Source organism: Ursus maritimus, unplaced genomic scaffold (assembly GCF_017311325.1).
Source record: "Ursus maritimus isolate PB19 unplaced genomic scaffold, ASM1731132v1 scaffold_23, whole genome shotgun sequence".
In the NCBI taxonomy this organism is placed as follows: Eukaryota; Metazoa; Chordata; class Mammalia; order Carnivora; family Ursidae; genus Ursus; species Ursus maritimus.
The window spans coordinates 24,223,569-24,240,789 of NW_024424786.1; positions in this window are offsets into that span (position 1 = coordinate 24,223,569).

The following is a 17,221-nucleotide window of genomic DNA, read 5'->3' on the forward strand; positions in this document are numbered from 1 at the left end:
CATTTGATTCTAAAAGTTAAGCTTTATAGCCTATAAAACTTAATATCATATATAAGTATTATTTTTTCTGTTTTGACCTTAAGAGTAAAAATTAATTTAAAAGAACAGTCAAGGGGCACTGGGTAGCTCAGGTGGTTAAGCATTCGACTCTTGGCTTTGGCTCAGGTCATAATCCCAGGGTCACGAGACCGAGCCCCACATTGGGCTCTACATGCAATGTGGAGTCTGCTTGAGATTCTCTCCCTCCCCCTCTCTCCACCCTCTGTCCACCCCCCTTATGCTCTGTGTACTCTCTCTCTCTCAAATAAATAAATCATAAGTAAAATCTTTAAAAGAATGGTTAAGAAACTAATTCCTAACAAACTTATTACATAATCAGACTTACCAAGGATTTCAAATTAAAATGGCAGCAATATAACAAATGAAAGGTGAAAAAAACCCAAAACCAAATAGACCTCAAAGGTAAACAAGTAAACACAAAGGAGCCAGGACTGGACATGTAGAAAAAAAACAACAAGATCTGTCTCCTCATATGGTGTGATTAATATTTAAACGAGGTTGGAAAAGATGCTGATACTTAGATTCATTCATTCATTCAACAAATATTTATTTATACAGTGTTGATTATGTGGCAGATATTAGAAAGACAATGGTCCCTTCTTTAGAAGCTCATCTTCTCGTGAAGGAGAAAGACACAATTAATAGTATGTATAATATTCATGGGTGAGATCTCTGATGCATGCATAATATTATGGGAGGAGAGAGAAAAAGCATAGGTAGGACCCTCAGTGATGTGGGGGGAATTCTAGAAGAAGGCTCCACAGTAGAAATGCTGCTCCAATGATGAGAAATGGTTAGACAGAGAAAGGAGGGCATTCCTAGTCTGAGAGAACATATTTTAAAAAGGACGAAGGACCTAAGAGAGAATTGACATATTAAGATTTTCGTAGGTTGTTAGTTTTCTGTGGCTGAATCACTAAGTTAAATATAGTTGAGTGATGAGAGATAGAGGCTGAAGAGGTAAGAAGAGTACCCAGCATACCAGTCTGAAGGTCTGGAAATCTGAGCCATCTTGAGGCATGAGCTCAAAGCAGGGGCAAGAGTGCCATCTATTGAATCTCTGCTACTACTTGCTACAATCCATCTGAGTCTTTTACTTTGCAAATAGTCTGAGCTTCCCAGTTTTTTAGGAGCCAAACAGCCCAACATTTCATTAAGTGAAGGTAAGTGCTTTTCTTACGCCGTTCTTAGCAGACCATATTTATGTGGCTGTTGTAAACTCTCCCTTAAGAATGACAAATGTAACACACTTGACAACCCCCCACAAAGTTCACATCAATAGATGGCTACATAGCTTTTTAAAGAGGAGTCTGCTTGATTTCCTTTTTTTTTTTTTTCCTTTTTTTTTTCTTCTTTTGACAGTGGCACAAAAATCCTGTCCACAAAAATTGTGAGTATTTTTTTAAAGTGCCTGCTCACTTTGTAAGTGGGCTCGGGCTTGAACTTTTAAACCTGTCTGAGACTTCCCACTTCTCTTGTATAGTTCACTTTTGCTTGATATCATTACAAAGTCGTTTTCGGTTTGTTCTCATAACTCAGTTTGAAAGTAAGAATATTTCTGTAGTACCTTAATTCCTTTTATGAAAGATTTGGAGAGAAAGAGAGAGAGATTTTTTTTTTTTAACTATAATCAGAAACCTCAAACATCCTTCTCTCCTCTCACCTGTCAGTGATGTACTTTCTCTGCCACAGCAATGATATTCACTGTATATGAATTCAGTGTGGTTTCAGTTGGCATTCCAGCAGTATTTTGCTCTATTTTTCATAGGGTGTTGATTTTTGCCCCCCAGGAATCAGGCTGAAATGTATCTTTATAAAACAATATTTGCTTGAATATACTTAGGCAAAAAATTGAGCTGCCATTATTGACATTATTATTAGTCATTATGTCATTGCTATTATAGGGATAGTAGCACTAATTTTTATGGGATAGTGAAGCTGGTAGTTTTTGAATGAGATTAGACATTTTGATGGATGAATTCATACAGGAGAAATGTAACAAGGAGGAAAGCCACAACAATGCTCTTATCAATTTGACACTGTTATGAACAGTTTTCTGCTGGACAGTGTCGAAACAGTGACCTACACAAAAAGATATATCTGAGAAGTTAAAAGAGACATTATGCTCTTCTCAAGGCCTCTTTTAAAATAAAGTTGTTTTGTAGTGCTCTGAAAGCGTACAAAGAAAGAGTCAGTAGAGTGTGCTTCTAAATGTTTCGAAATGATTAAGGTCCTATTCTACCTCTTTATGAAAGCACTCGAACATTTGATTCTGAAATTTTTATTCCACTGACTTCCGACTTGTCTCTGGAATACTCTTTGATGGTGATTTGTCAAAATGAAATGCACCCCCCTCTGCAAATTCAGAAGATTCAAGGAAGAAAATGTCATTTCCCCCCTAAACTTTGAATTCAAAATAGAGATTTTGGAATGATTATCTCAAATGTTTTATCTATCTGGATTATCTCAATGGTTCCTTATTACCTATATAATAAATGCTAAAATCCTTAGCAAACAGCATAAGCAACTCCACTAGCAGCTGACGAGCACTAAACATAGGTTTATCCCAGTTTCTAGTGACTCAAGTATACGAACCTATAAGTCTGATCAGAATGCTGTTTCAGTGTTATTGTGTTCACTCTTATTTGTGTTTCTTTACTACTATCCAAACTGGTATTCTTCCATATCTCTCTAGCTGTGTGGGCCTTGCTACACCCATGTAACTCTCTCTATATGTCTGCGTACCTGTGTATGTATGTATGTATCTAGCTAGCTAGCTATCAATCTATCGTACTCAAGCAAATCTTTTCTTCTTTTTGATCCTTTTTTTTACTGCCCATTCAAAGGCAATCTCTTTTCTCTGAACTACCATAACATTTATTGTTGGTTTTCTATTGATTTCTACCTAGAGGCCTTCATTCGATGGTCCCATACTACAACTAATAAGTTAGCTTCCATAGGTAACAGATTCTTGAAATATATAGATGAAACATGTATGGACTGTGCTCTTGTTCTTGAGGGTGGTATCATTTTTTTTTTTTAAGATTTTATTTATTTATTTGACAGAGATAGAGAAAGGCAGCGAGAGAGGGAACACAAGCAGGGGGAGTGGGAGAGGAAGAAGCAGGCTCCCAGTGGAGCAGGGAGCCTGATGCGGGGTTCAATCCCGGAACGCTGGGATCACGCCTTGAGCCGAAGGCAGACACTTTATTAACGACTGTGCCATCCAGGGGCCCCTTTGAGGGTGGTATCTTGAGGGCAGTAATTGTTTTTATAGCAGATACGGTATTTAGCACAAAACTTTGTACATATTGAACAGCAATTATGTAAACTAAAAACAACTATTTCTCCTTTTCATTTTATATTCTATATTGAAATCTGAATATTAAATCTTCCAAAGTAATACTGCATGATGAATTCTACCAGCTCTTCTGTAAAAGGCCAGTTTTAATCTACTCCTAGCCAGGAGACAAGTTATGGTGGGTTATGGCAGCAACAACAGCAAACTCAACATATATTCTAGTTCAAACTCCATTGAAGTTTATTCTGCACTCACGTAACACTCCAAATTAGATATTTCTGGTCAGCAGGAGCAGAGGGCAAGGGGCAGTGGGCAGTAAAGGATAAGGGGTAGTTCTGCTTCATGTGTACATGGAAGCACATAGTCTGATTGAGGGTCTGTCACTTTGTCACATGCTTATCTTAATGGTAGACTCCATCTTAGTCATCTGGAAGGGGAGCAAAAGATGAGGAGCTCAAGTGGGAAGTTTGTATGAGCCTGGCCTGAAAGTGGTACATACTATGTCCATTCACAATTCCTTGATCAGAATTCAATCACGTAGCTATGCATAACTCCAAGGGAGACTAGGAAATGTAATCTGGTTGTGTGGTCAGGAAGAAAAGAAAATTCATTTTTGGGAAACGCTTAAACATACTTTGGAGATTTACATAAATTATTTTTATAATCTATTGATACTATAATGCTTTATATTATATTCTATACTACTTACATACCATCAGTATTGTAATACTATATTATAGTCTATTTACATTAGGATGGAAAACAAGACCCAATAGATCCTTAAATAAAATTCTAGATTATATTTATAGATAACATTCAATAACGCTCTATCTAGGAGTTCACAAAAGACACAGTATTAATCAGGATTATCCAGAGCAGAGATATATTATAAGCAATTGGCCTATACGATTATGAAGGAAGACAAGTCGCAAGCTCTGCAGGGTGAGTCAGCAAGTTGGGAGTCCTAGGAGAGCCAACAGTCGTTCCGGTCTGAAGGCTAGCAGGCTCTAGAGCCAGGAAGAACCAGTATTTCAGTTCGAATATGAAGTTAGGAAAAAGCTAATATTCCACTTGAAGGCAGTCAAGCAGGAGAAATCATCCCTTTCTCACCAGAGGGTCAGCCTTTTCATTCTTTTCAAGCCTTCAACTGATTGAATGAGGTCCGCCCATATTAGAAAGGACAATCTGCTTTACCCAGTCTACCAATTCAAATGTTAATCTCATCCAGAAACGCCTTCACAGAAACACCCAAAATAATCAGTGCTCAGTCATCTGGACACCTTGTGGTCCAGTCACACTGACACATAAGATTAGCCATCACAGACACTAAAGAATGACACTGCTTTACACATATCTTAGTGTCATTGACTTTCTGAAGACAGCGTAGAGTCATGTCTTAGTATGGATTTAAAGCAATTCATCACCATCACCATCATCATCGTCATCACCATCATGCATGGTAGATACCAAAATAAAAAATTTGAATTCTAAAGCTATTTTGAAAATTAAAGCAAGTTATTATCTTTCATCTCAGTGTCCTTTCCAATGGCTAACCAACAAAGTAGGAAGAGAGGATTAAAAAATAGTTTCAAGTAGTTAATAAGGATTTAAAAGTCATCATTCAGTTTTAAAAAATGAAGTGAACTATTTGCAGTGAAATATTCTGAAAAACATATAACCAACGTTGTGAAATGAAATAATTTAACTGTAAATCTGGTAGGAAAGTTATAAATATTCTCTTTGATTTTTTTTTTTACTTAATTTAAGCAAAGACTGCCTTGTTCAACTTGCATTTTAGTTAAGGGCATGATATTTTTTCTCTCTAAGAAAAGTGCTTGTAAGTGTAAATGGAACATGGCTGATATTCATGACACATTTTAAATGCAATTATTTGCCAACAGAGTTTAGAAGAAAGCAGATATTTTCCAAGGCAAGTGTTCATTTTTATCAAGTAAGATAACACCCACAATCAAGAAAGGACTCCTTACTTTTATTTTCATTTTTGTAGCCAAGAATCCTCTTTCACAATCAAATGAACTGGAAATGTCTATGTGTGGCTTCCATTAACACTTGGTAAAATTCTTGTAGTAACTAGCAAGGTCTCTTGATGAATCCAAATGGAAAGACACTATTTTTCGTCAGAAGATTAGAGTAGTGATCAGCAAATTGACCTTCTGAGATGAAATAAACAGGATTAATATCAAATCCTATACGTGGCTTCAAAAAAGAGACTTCATATAAAAAGAATGGAGAAGATACTGTAAAACTGCAGTGGATCTTAACAAAAAACACTTAAGAATATAGATGACTACAAGCTTCTTATGAGCCAAAACTATACTATAGCTGCTTTAAAAATGCAAATATTGTATAGTTGTATAAACTTGTTGAGTTGCTATGTTGTATGCCTGAGACTAATGTAGCATGGTTGTCAACTCTACTCAAATAAAAAAAATTTGAAAAATTAAAATGTTAAGTATTGTTACAGACAGGTGATTGAATCTTTGCTAAGCAGATTTAGATAAAGATTTACTGTCCAAAAATGCAACAACCTATTTCATGAAATAATGAGTCACCTTCCACTGAAGAGTTCAGGAGGAGACCATGATAATTCGACAGGAATAATGCATGTAGAAATCTTGTTTTAGGTATAGTTAGAATACTTTTAAAGTATTCTTTACCCTAAGGGAGCCTGGCTGCCTCAGTCAGTAGAGCATGTGACTCTTGATCTCAGGGTTGTGAGTTCGAGCCCCACAATGGGTGCAGAGATTACTTTAAAAATAAAATCTTAAAAAAAAAAGTAGTTTCACTCTAATATTCTAAGATTTAATGATACCCGTTTGTTCTTTTGCATTTCTGTACATCTTGCAAATGAGGTCCTTATTCCCCTTTGTTATTCTCGTTTGTTCCAGACTATCTTTCAAATATGTTTGTATAGCAAACATTTTTAGTAAACAAAATTAGTATTTTTCTCCAGGGTAAAGGGCAAACATGCTCCAGTATAATAAAGGTAATATTTTTCCTCGGAATAAAGAAAAAACATACTTACTCCTTATTATAAAAGATTCAGGTCCCTTAAACTCAGGGTCCTCTTCTCTGAGGCAGTTCTGTTGGAACTGGGTTTCAGGGAACTAATGTGAAAATGATTATCTTCTGTTACTGATACTGCTTTGAATCATAAGTTGCTGTTTACGTCTGAATCAGGAGTCAGGTGCCTTCTACCTGTATTCATGAAACTATAGTAAACTAACTTGTTAGCTTGAAAGATAGCTTCAGAGTTCTTTGTGACTACCTTGGCCAAAATTATATAGAACTATCAAAACTCAAAACTCACTACTTTAAAATCAATGCCTATTGAGATATAAGTCATAGTTATTGAGGCACATATTGACTGAAAGCCCAAAGTTACTATTTTTGTGAAGATTTTCCTGACCCTATGGAGTTAGTATTCAAAAATTGATTTTTCATAGTTTATTTTTGCATATACGAGATAAAATATTTCTCTATCTATAATTTATATTTATACAAGATAACAAATATTTTATCTTGTATGTTCCTCAAAATAGACTAGACGTTTTAGCAGTAACCTAAACATATTCCCTAGGTTAACATAGATATAAGAGAACTGAAATAGATTGAGAGCAAACAGGGATGATTCAGGAGGAGAGAAAGAGTGAGGTCTGTTATACAGAGGTCAACTGGGGCAGTGCCTTCAAATGGGTAACAAAGCAAATACAAATCAGTCCATGGCAAAAATCCCAATACTTGAGTTATTCTTTGTAGTATAGGTTCTGTGCTGGGAAGAGAGAAGCTGTCTTCTCCAGGATCCTTTATTACTGAGCCAGGAACAAAGGAAAAGAAAAGAAAACACATTGAGGGCATAAAACTGCTCTCTTCAAGGTCTCAGAGTACTGCAAGTATAAGGAAGCCTCAAGAATTCCAGAGAGGGTGGACAAAATAAGGGGAATGTTTTCATCCACCAGCCCTGCTTTTTGTAAGATCGTGATAATATTTTACAAGAATCCATTCTCATAATATTCTGGTTGGCTATACTCCCATTTTTTCCCTAGACACTGATAGGTCCTGCAATTTATAATTGGATTAATCATTCAGGGACATTCTCCCAATACTTATGCTACACGTAGAATCATTTGTAAGACTAATAGAGATTGTTTCCTTTAGTTTGCATCCCAGGGCCTAGGTAGTGCCTGGCACTCAGTATTTGCGTACTAAATGATTGAGTTAACTTATATTTGCTTTGAAGAAAGGAATTTCGTATGTCAATGAGTGGAAATCTTTCCAGTTGTATTAACCCTGCCTCGAGCTAGGTACACCTTATTCATAATACAGATGCACATTTTACTGTCCTAAGAGAAGACACTGGCTTCTATGCATTGCGACACAAAACTGCTCAGTGACATTGTCAGCTAAACTCACAACCTGATTTCCTAAAAGAAACAGCCTTTCCTATTTAGAGTGAGATATTAACAGGTGTATATCAGAACTCTGGTGAGACAGTCTCTATGAGTATTTACAGCATTTATCTACTGTTGACATTTTATACTTATATATTTTTTTGTTTTGTTTTTTTGTTGTTTTTGCAAAATCCACTAGCTTGCCATGTTATCTAGGGAAAAAATAGTCTTTCAACATTAAAAATTTTGCAATACTAAGCCCAGTATCTTGTAATAAGAATTAAAAAGTGAGAAACTGACAGAAGAGAAGATTGCCTTCAAGAGAGCCAGGTTCTGCGAAGAGTTTATATTCTGGGTGCCTGAATATTTGACTAGTTCTCTACCAATGTGATTGATTATCTATCTATCTATTATCTATCTATCTATCTATCTATCTATCATCTATCTATCATCTATCTATCTATCATCTATCTATCTATCTATCTATCTATCTATCTATCTATCTATCATCTATCTACCTATCATCATCATCAGTCTAGATATACACATCTCACACTACACATCTTTCCATCTTATGGTTATGTTCTCCAAGATGAAGATACCCATCACTATTTATTTCCTTGACGAAGTAAAATCTTATGAAAGACAATCTACTTGAAGATCTCTTACTTCTTAGCAGAAAGTATAAAGATTAGGTTTTTCTCTGATTCTCAGGCTTTCGTTCAGGACCATATTTTTCACAGTTTAAATATATACAAGCTTTTTATTTTATAAGCTTAAAAACAAAATTAAAGAGATTGTCAGTGCTGTGTATTGGTATAAATCCGTACTGTGAACATTGTTGATTTATCCTTAGGCGCGTCCTACAGGATACTAGGATAGGACACAAACCACAGGTATCTGAAGATAATGCATCATAAGTAAAGATTGGCTAGATTAAGTATTTTACCTCATTCTATGGTGACCACTGACCTCTCACTGTAGGCATATTAATCCCCATTTTACAAAAGAATATGCCTACTTGATAGATTAAATACATTATCTAAGATTCTATGTAAAAATGATAAAAGCTGTGATTTTAAAACCAAGGCTCATTTTCCTTACCAGAACAGACTACTTCCATGAAGCTGTCAATGGACACATTATACACCTAATGAGGGGATATGGGCTCACAGTCTTCAATCAAACTATGTATTTGGCCTTGCTACATCTAAATTACTGGGTTTTTAAAATCATGTTTATAAGAATAATGCTAAATAAACTTCATCCAGTATTGAACATTTTACTGAATTAAAGCAAATATTAACTTAAATTAATTTTGGATTTCTCAGCATCCCCCATGTTCACAAGGAATTTGGGGGGCCATGTGGTCTTATTTTACTCTTGCAGAATAGAGCATTCTAGTTGAGAGTTGTGTCAATTATTTTTATTTGTAAAATCAGTTTATGTATTTATTTTTATTTTTCCCAGGCTGTCTTATAAAACCTTATCCCACTTTTTCCCTTACACATACAGACTTAGGTCATGTGCTACAGGTATTCCTTGCTTACGCTGTTTCCTCTGTTTTTAATGTATATCTCAAATATATCTCCACTGATTAAACACTATCTGTTTTTCAAGGCTCAAAATAAAATAAATGCTAAATGTCTTCATCATTAACTGATTTCTCTGTGGGTTTTTTGGGCCATAAATCATGGATGCAACATAGTAATAAATGTATTTGTTATGCCTCCATTTCAATTGTCCTCAATTTTAATTCCAGCTTTGCCACTTACTGGCTTTGCGACCCTAGACATTATTATTTCCTTTTCTAAGCCTTGGTTTCCCCTTCTGTTTAAGGTAAATGTTAATTGGCACTCTAGCCAACTTACAGAGTTGCTGTGAGGACCAATTGAAATAACTGTGTGATATTACAATAAAGTTACATAGATTTTATCATCTTGGCAAGGTAGTGGAAATCTTGGAATTGAAAACCTGATAGACTCCTACTTGGCTGGAATGTTCTAACCAATGTGGTGTATGACTGTAAGTGAGGTTGAATGCAGCCTGGGTCTTAATTCAGAGTGTCAATCTTCAGAATTATTACTCATTATTCTCAGAAACCACATTTTTTCTTTGTTTCATTTCATTTGGGGTTTTGAACATGGTAGATATTGAAACATGTATTAAACAGGGAAAGCCCTATACTCTGAAGGGTGTCACAAATCACAGACACTTCATGCCCAAAAGAAATGCTTTGGAATGTAATGAGGATTTGAATAGCAAAAGCTTTTAGGTCAAAACCAAACTAATTAACCTGTCAGTGCAGATCAATGGATACAATCGATATTTCAAGTGAAGTCATATTCCCCAACATGACTGAGCACCCACATTACTGGGGTCTAATTCATGGTTATAAAATTACACAAGAGGGGTGCCTGAGTGGTCTAGTCGGTTGAGCATCTGACCTTGATTTTGGCTCAGGTCATGATCTAGGGGTCATGGGATCAACCTGGCATAGGGTTCTGACCTCAGTGTGCAGTTTGCTTGGGATTCTCTCTCTCCCTCTTGCTCTGCCCCTTACGATGCTCTCTCTCTCTCTCTCTTTCTCTCTCTCTCTTTTTCCCCTCTCTAAAATAAATTTTTAAGAAATTATTTTAGGGGCACCTGGGTGACACAGTCGGTGAACTGTCCAACTCTTGATTTCAGCTCAGGTCCTGATCTCAGGGTCCTGGAGCCCCACGTGGGGATCCGAGCTCAATGGGGAGTTTCTGCCGCTCTCTCTCCCTCTGCCCCTCCCCCTGCTCACGCACACACCTCTTTCTCTCCCTAAAATGAATAAATAAATCTTAAAAAAAAAATTAAACAAGAATTAGCACCATCTTCACATGGTGCCTAAAGAACATTTTGCAATATGAAACAATGCATTTTACTCTTAAAATTGTGTGTGTGTGTGTGTGTGTGTGTGTGTGTGTGTATAAGTATGTCTAGATAAAATATGTGAAAAGCATGATACCAGTTCTTTACGCTGGCAACTACATGGTCAATGAACACTAGAATTGCAATATTTTGTTTGAAATTATTTAACATTAATTACATTAAGAAATAAAAACATTTCAGTCTCTTTTAAATAATTTACAAGATTATTGAGGGCAGACATATGGTAACGATGATAACATGATTGGTAAGGAAAAAGGTATACAAGATAAATTTTGGCTCAAATCCAGAAACACTCTTTGGTTATGAATGGCACACAGTCTGAATTTTTTACTGGCGACAGAGGCTCAGCTGTGCCAATAATGATGACATCCTTTGGAACAATTCAAAGTTTATGTATGAGATTTTCTGGATATCTCTAAAGATGGAACGTATTTATGGGACATATTTCAAATTTGATGTGATGGGAATGCTGACTAAATGTTTTCTTTAAAGCAGCTAGATTAGATTTAGAGAAAATATATGATATGCAAGAAAAATGCAAAAAAAACACAAAAAACAAAAAACAAAGATTTTCCAAATAAAGAGAAATTATGGTTAGCAGAAAAAGTAAAATTAATTTTGAATTTTCCCTACCCACAGAAGTTTTTACTATTAAAAGGGTCGGCAAATGCTTAACAAAAAAACCTTCAAATATAAATTTGAATATATCACTTTTAAAGGGATTTACAAATATTTAGGAAAATATTTGTAATTTTTTAAATTTTTTAAATTTTTAATTTTTTATATATTTTTTAAAGATTTATTTATTTTAGAAAGAGAGAGAGACTCTGTGTGTGCATAAGCATAAATGGGGTGGGGGGGCAGAGGGAGAAGGAGAGAATCCTTAAGCCGACTCCTCGCTGAGCAAGGAGCCCCATGTAGGGCTCAAACCCAGGACCTTAAGGTCATGATTTAAGCCAAAATCAAGAGTCTGACACTTAACCAAGTGACCCAGGTGTCCCTCTTTTTTTTAAAATGGCTTTTCAAATTAAAAAAAAAAAAAAGTGAAATATGAAAAACAAAACAAAAAATATTCCAATTTAAGTATAAGAAAATCAAAGCAATGAAATAAAAACATTTGCATAACTTTGAGGAAGATTCACAAAATAATCCTGAAATTAATTTCTATAGACACCATATTCTGGGCATTATACATCATAGTATGAACTCAACCAAAGAGAGATTTGAACATATAAAATATCTTTCTCCTGTTTTTATTTTTCTATTATAACATATTAGCATTAAAATTTTGAGAGACAAATAATTTAAAATATTGTAAGGCACTAAATAACGCTCTAAGAATTGGCTTATATTGAACTATATCTAGAGACGCCTGGGTGGCTCAGTTGGTTAAGGATCTGCCTTCGTCTCAGGTCACGATCTCAGGGTCCTGGGATCAAGCTTTGCTTCAGACTCCCTGCTCAGTGGGGAGTGGGCTTCTGCTCCTCCCCTGCTTGTGCTCTCTCTCTCTCTAATAAATAAAATATTTTTAAAAAATGACTTACTTTATTAAACAAAAAGAATTAGATCTAGTTTTTAGACACTCTTCTCCATCACAGACTACTTCACTAAGGACATACAATATATGAGTTATCTCCAGGGCTTACACTTTTCAGAGAGAATATTGACATTAATTTAAGAAAATACACAATTTTATGTCTTGTTGAAACTATATCAGATCTGGACATTTTCCTATCTCCCATCTGTCTTATGTTGACCATTTCCATGTGCCCCTAGATGTAATTCAATATAAGTCTGCCAGTTAAAATTTGGGGACAGTGACAAGAATTCAAGCAGAGATATTTATGCTTTTGGTTTGCGTATTTGAAATTATGAATCAAGTTTACAGATTTAGAAAAAAAAAGAAAAAGAGAAAGAAAAATGCTCTATCCTCCTACTTTCCTCTGCAGCAGAAATTACTACCCCTGCTTTCTGATTTATATGTTTATTTTCTTTGCTAAGTTGTCCTTAAAATATATGGTTAGTGATATTGTTTGAACTTCGTAATCAACATATAAAATCAAACCTGACCCACTCAAGAAGACAGACCTCTCTTGACTGTTCATTCCTTCTGTTCTGGAGCAGTTACATTTGATTGTCAAAAATCATAATTCAATCTTGCCTAGAACTACTGAATACCTATAAGTATACCCCCGTAACCATAAACTGGAATTAAAAGAACAAAAAAAGTAAGAACCCACATTTTTTTTAGTGCCTTATGGCTTACAAAATACTTTTATCCACGCTCTGCACTGACCCACATAATTATCTAATGGGATGGGCAGTACAAGTCATTATCTAGACCAGCATGATGAGAGTGGAAGAGGCTAACTGGCTTGTTTAGCATCACTCAGAGCAAGGAAGAAAAGAAAGAAACTTAAGGTGTTTCTTGCTTTTAATAAGAAGAGCTCTACTTATACATTCTCTAAAAGAAGGAAAGTAAAATAGCTTTCATCAACATGCAGTTTTTGATAGTACGCTGTCATTTGCTTATTTTATCCACCTTAAATATAAATTCCAATTACTGGTTTTGAGAGTATATGTTTTATTCAATATCTATGAATATCTTAGCATTAGAAAATGATCACCGAAATCCTCAGGCTATGCAAAACCAGTGAGTGAAATTAAAGGTCTGGGTGGGCCATCTGATGTGAATGAACAAAAGAAGAAATAAATACAAACACAAATAAAACCAAAAGGTTTCTGATAAAACTCATATCAACTGATGTTGGCCTTTTTAGTTAGAATTTTTCACAAATTCAATATAGATAGAGATGTAGATACAAATATAGATTATATGATAGGCTGTGGATATAGATTTATCTCTCCAGGGCTTCAGTGGTGAACAAAGAGAGCTGCTACATTTGGTCTTATGGCTTTTTAGATACCAATTTTGCAAAGAAATGCTGGCTCATACTTACCATTTAGTTTATACTCAACTATTTTAGGATTTCTTTGCACTGACACGCTTCTTCTCAATGGTTTATCCATATAGAACCAACATTTCTCATGAACCTTAACCACAACTCTAAGTAGAAATGCAGTTCAGGAAAACAGTGCAGTGGAATTGAACCAGATGAATATGAGTTTAAATTGTAGACTGTCTCAGGGCACGTGGGTGGCTCAGTTGGTTAAACATCTGCCTTTAGCTCAGGTTATGATCCCAGGGTCCTGGGATGGAGCCCTGCATCAGGCTCTCTGCTCAACAGGAAGACTGCTTCTCCCTCTCCCTCTGCCTCTGCTTGCCATTCCCCCTGCTTGTGCTCTCTCTCTCTCTCTCTCTATCAAATAAATAAATAAATAAGATCTTTAAAAAAATAAAGTAAAATAAAATGTAGACTGCCTCTTGTGACTTATCCATCTCAGTTTCAATTTCCTTACTTATAAAATATAAATAATAATGATTATGTTTCATTATTAATGTAAAAATTAAAATTAATATGTTAAAAGAACCTAGAACAAAATCTGGTATATAGTTAGTGCTCAGTATCTGTTAGCAAATAAGGATTCACAAAACCTCCACTGCTGTTCAGGGTTTTATTTTCTTAGACTTTGCTTGACTTTGGTGCATGATATTTTTGGTGCTATATTCCACAAAATAATAAGCTCCCTCAGGAACTATGAACTACTTAATTCAAATTTTCTCACGTGGTCCAATCCAGAAGATTGCCTGTGGTCGATGCTCGATAATTATTAACCCAGTTGAATTTTCTCTATTAGACTAAAGTCCATGAGAGTGGTAACTAATATATAACACAGAGAATGTAGCCGCTAAATATTTTTTGGAATAAATATAGATGCTTGATAATGGTTATTCTGCATCATAAATTCCACATTTATTTAAGCTAGTAATGTTACTGACTGAAGAAATACTTGACTTGGCAAATCTACTCTTTCCAACTTTAATTTTTTGCTAAATTTACTATGATCTCAATACCATCCAAAATTCATGAGCCAACATAATAATAAAATGAAAATAATAATAATGTGATAATGATAGCAGCCACAAAACTAATTTTTACTTCCATGCAATTTTATTTATATAAAGCACTTTGAAATCTCTAACGCTATACAAGACTACAACTTTTACGAAGTAAGGAAGACCCAAGATCAAATAACTTATAAACCTCAGACCTGGAACTATAATCCAGGTGGTGTCCTCTCTCTCTCTCCCTAACGGACTATAACTTTTTCCCTGTACTTTTGTGGATTGTGTCTTTTGGGTAAACTACCCATAGTCCCAAACCATAACTCTGATGCATTGCACCAAGAGTGGTTTAGAACACGACCCTAAAATGTGAATTTGGTGTTCAGCCCCATCTTCAGAGGAAAGTGAACTATTGAGAATACTCCAAAAACAACTGAGAAGTCATGTAATCCATGTCGACTCAAGCAGCCAAGTAATCCCTGAGTATCAGGGTAGCCATTAGCTTGCTTTGAAACACTTTCATACTTTTGCTTGGTAAGGATACAATAAGTCCAGGTTGATCTGGATAATTTTTTACAGCACAACATGAAGTAGAAGTTCCATTGTTCCCCTGCCCTCCACTTTCCAATCCGAGGGGATTCAGAGGTGCCCCAGGTGGATGCCTGCACTCGAAGTGTATCTGTTGCACAGCTAAGGGACACTGAGCTTTGCAAAGGCTGCTGGCAAAGCTGCTTTACGTTTGCCTCAAGGAAAACATTATCTTTATCACTCAGGAATGTAAGCAAATCTCCTCTAGAGAGGAGGGAGGCTTTCCCTTTATGGAGTAAAAGTAAGTCCGCTCTTTGACCCAGATATAACCACTATAACTACCTTTTTTTTTTTTTAATTTTATTCATTTATTTAACAAAGAGAGAGCACAAGCAGGGGAAGCAGCAGGCAGAGAGAGAGAGAGGGAGAAGCAGGCTCCCCGCTGAGCAGGGAGCCCAAAGCGGGGCTCTATCCCAGGACCCTGGGATCATGACCCGAGCCGAAGGCAGACGCTTAACCGACCGAGCCACCCAGGTGCCCCCACTATAACTACCTTTTGCTTAGAAATGATCAGAAATGCCAGAATTATCTCCCCAAATCCACAGCGGGGAGTTTAGGCAAACGATTCCTGAGCCATTCCAGGTAAAGCTTCATGATTTTCAATTGACCGGGTGATTGCACATCTTTCTCTGACCCGTTACAGTGATGAAACAAATTAGATTGTTTTCAGCAGCTCATAGATGTTCAAACATGTGATAAATGTAATCAATAGAGTTTAGTACTACTGACAGTGACGTGTCTTTGGCACCTATTTCTTACCAGCCATTATGCCTCAGATTTGACTTTCTTTTTTCTTTCACAAGAACTGTTTGAAGCATAACCCACTGCCCCATTCGGTAGATCGAAAACACAAACTGAGGCACAAATCTGGGCTCAAAGTCAGTTATGTACAAGTTCGTCTCGCTGGTAAGAAACAAGAACCAAGGTATTTTCACTCTTAGATCCTATGTTTATCCTAGACTAGCTTCCTGTCAAGCTTGTATCTGTTAAGTTACTTGAATTAATTTGCTAAAAGTGCTACAGAAAACACTATACTTCTGAATATAAAGGAAAGAGGAATTCAAAAGTCTTTGAACCTCCAATAGAATGGCAAAAGGAGTACCATCTGAAGTTGAAATGAAAAGATTAGACTAAAATCGGACCTTTGTAGCTTTGGACTATTTCACTTTGTATCAGTGATTTTAGGAATGAATTGGATCTAACATTGTTTCTTCAAGCACATGCTGCATTTTGGAATTAGAAAATCCATTATTTGAAACTGAAAAAAGGCATTGTTTTACATTTCAGCAGGTATACAATAATTAATATACCATAGAATTACAGCACTAAGAATGTGATAAGGTTTTTAAGGGGAATAAAAGAGAAAGGATAAAAGTTTTTAAGTCCTTGGGGTAGAGGGGAAGGAATAGGGCATGTTAAAAAAACAAAATGACTCACCAAAATAGCCTTATTAATGTTAATGATAATGTGAAGCAGATAACCTGAAACTGAATTCAAATTACATATATATATATATTTTTTTTTTCTTGTTGAACTTCTAGGTTATTTCTCTCTCTCTTTTTTTTAATAATTTTTATTTTGTTATATTAGTCACCATACAGTACATCCCCAGTTTTTGATGCAATATTCCATGACTCATTGCGTATAACACCCGGTGCACCATGTAATATGTGCCCTCCTTACTACCCATCACCATCCTATCCCAATCCCCCACCTCCCTCCCCTCTGAAGCCCTCAGTTTGTTTCCCAGAGTCCACAGTCTCTCATGGTTCATTCCCCCTTCTGTTTACCCCCCCTTCATTCTTCCCTTCCTTCTCCTACTGATCTTCCTATTTCTTATGTTCCATAAATGAGTGAAACCATATGATAATTGTCTTTCTCTGCTTGACTTATTTCACTTAGCATAATTTCCTCTAGTCCCGTCGATGTCAAATAAAAACTCAGGCTATAATTAAAGGTGTTTTATTGTAATAT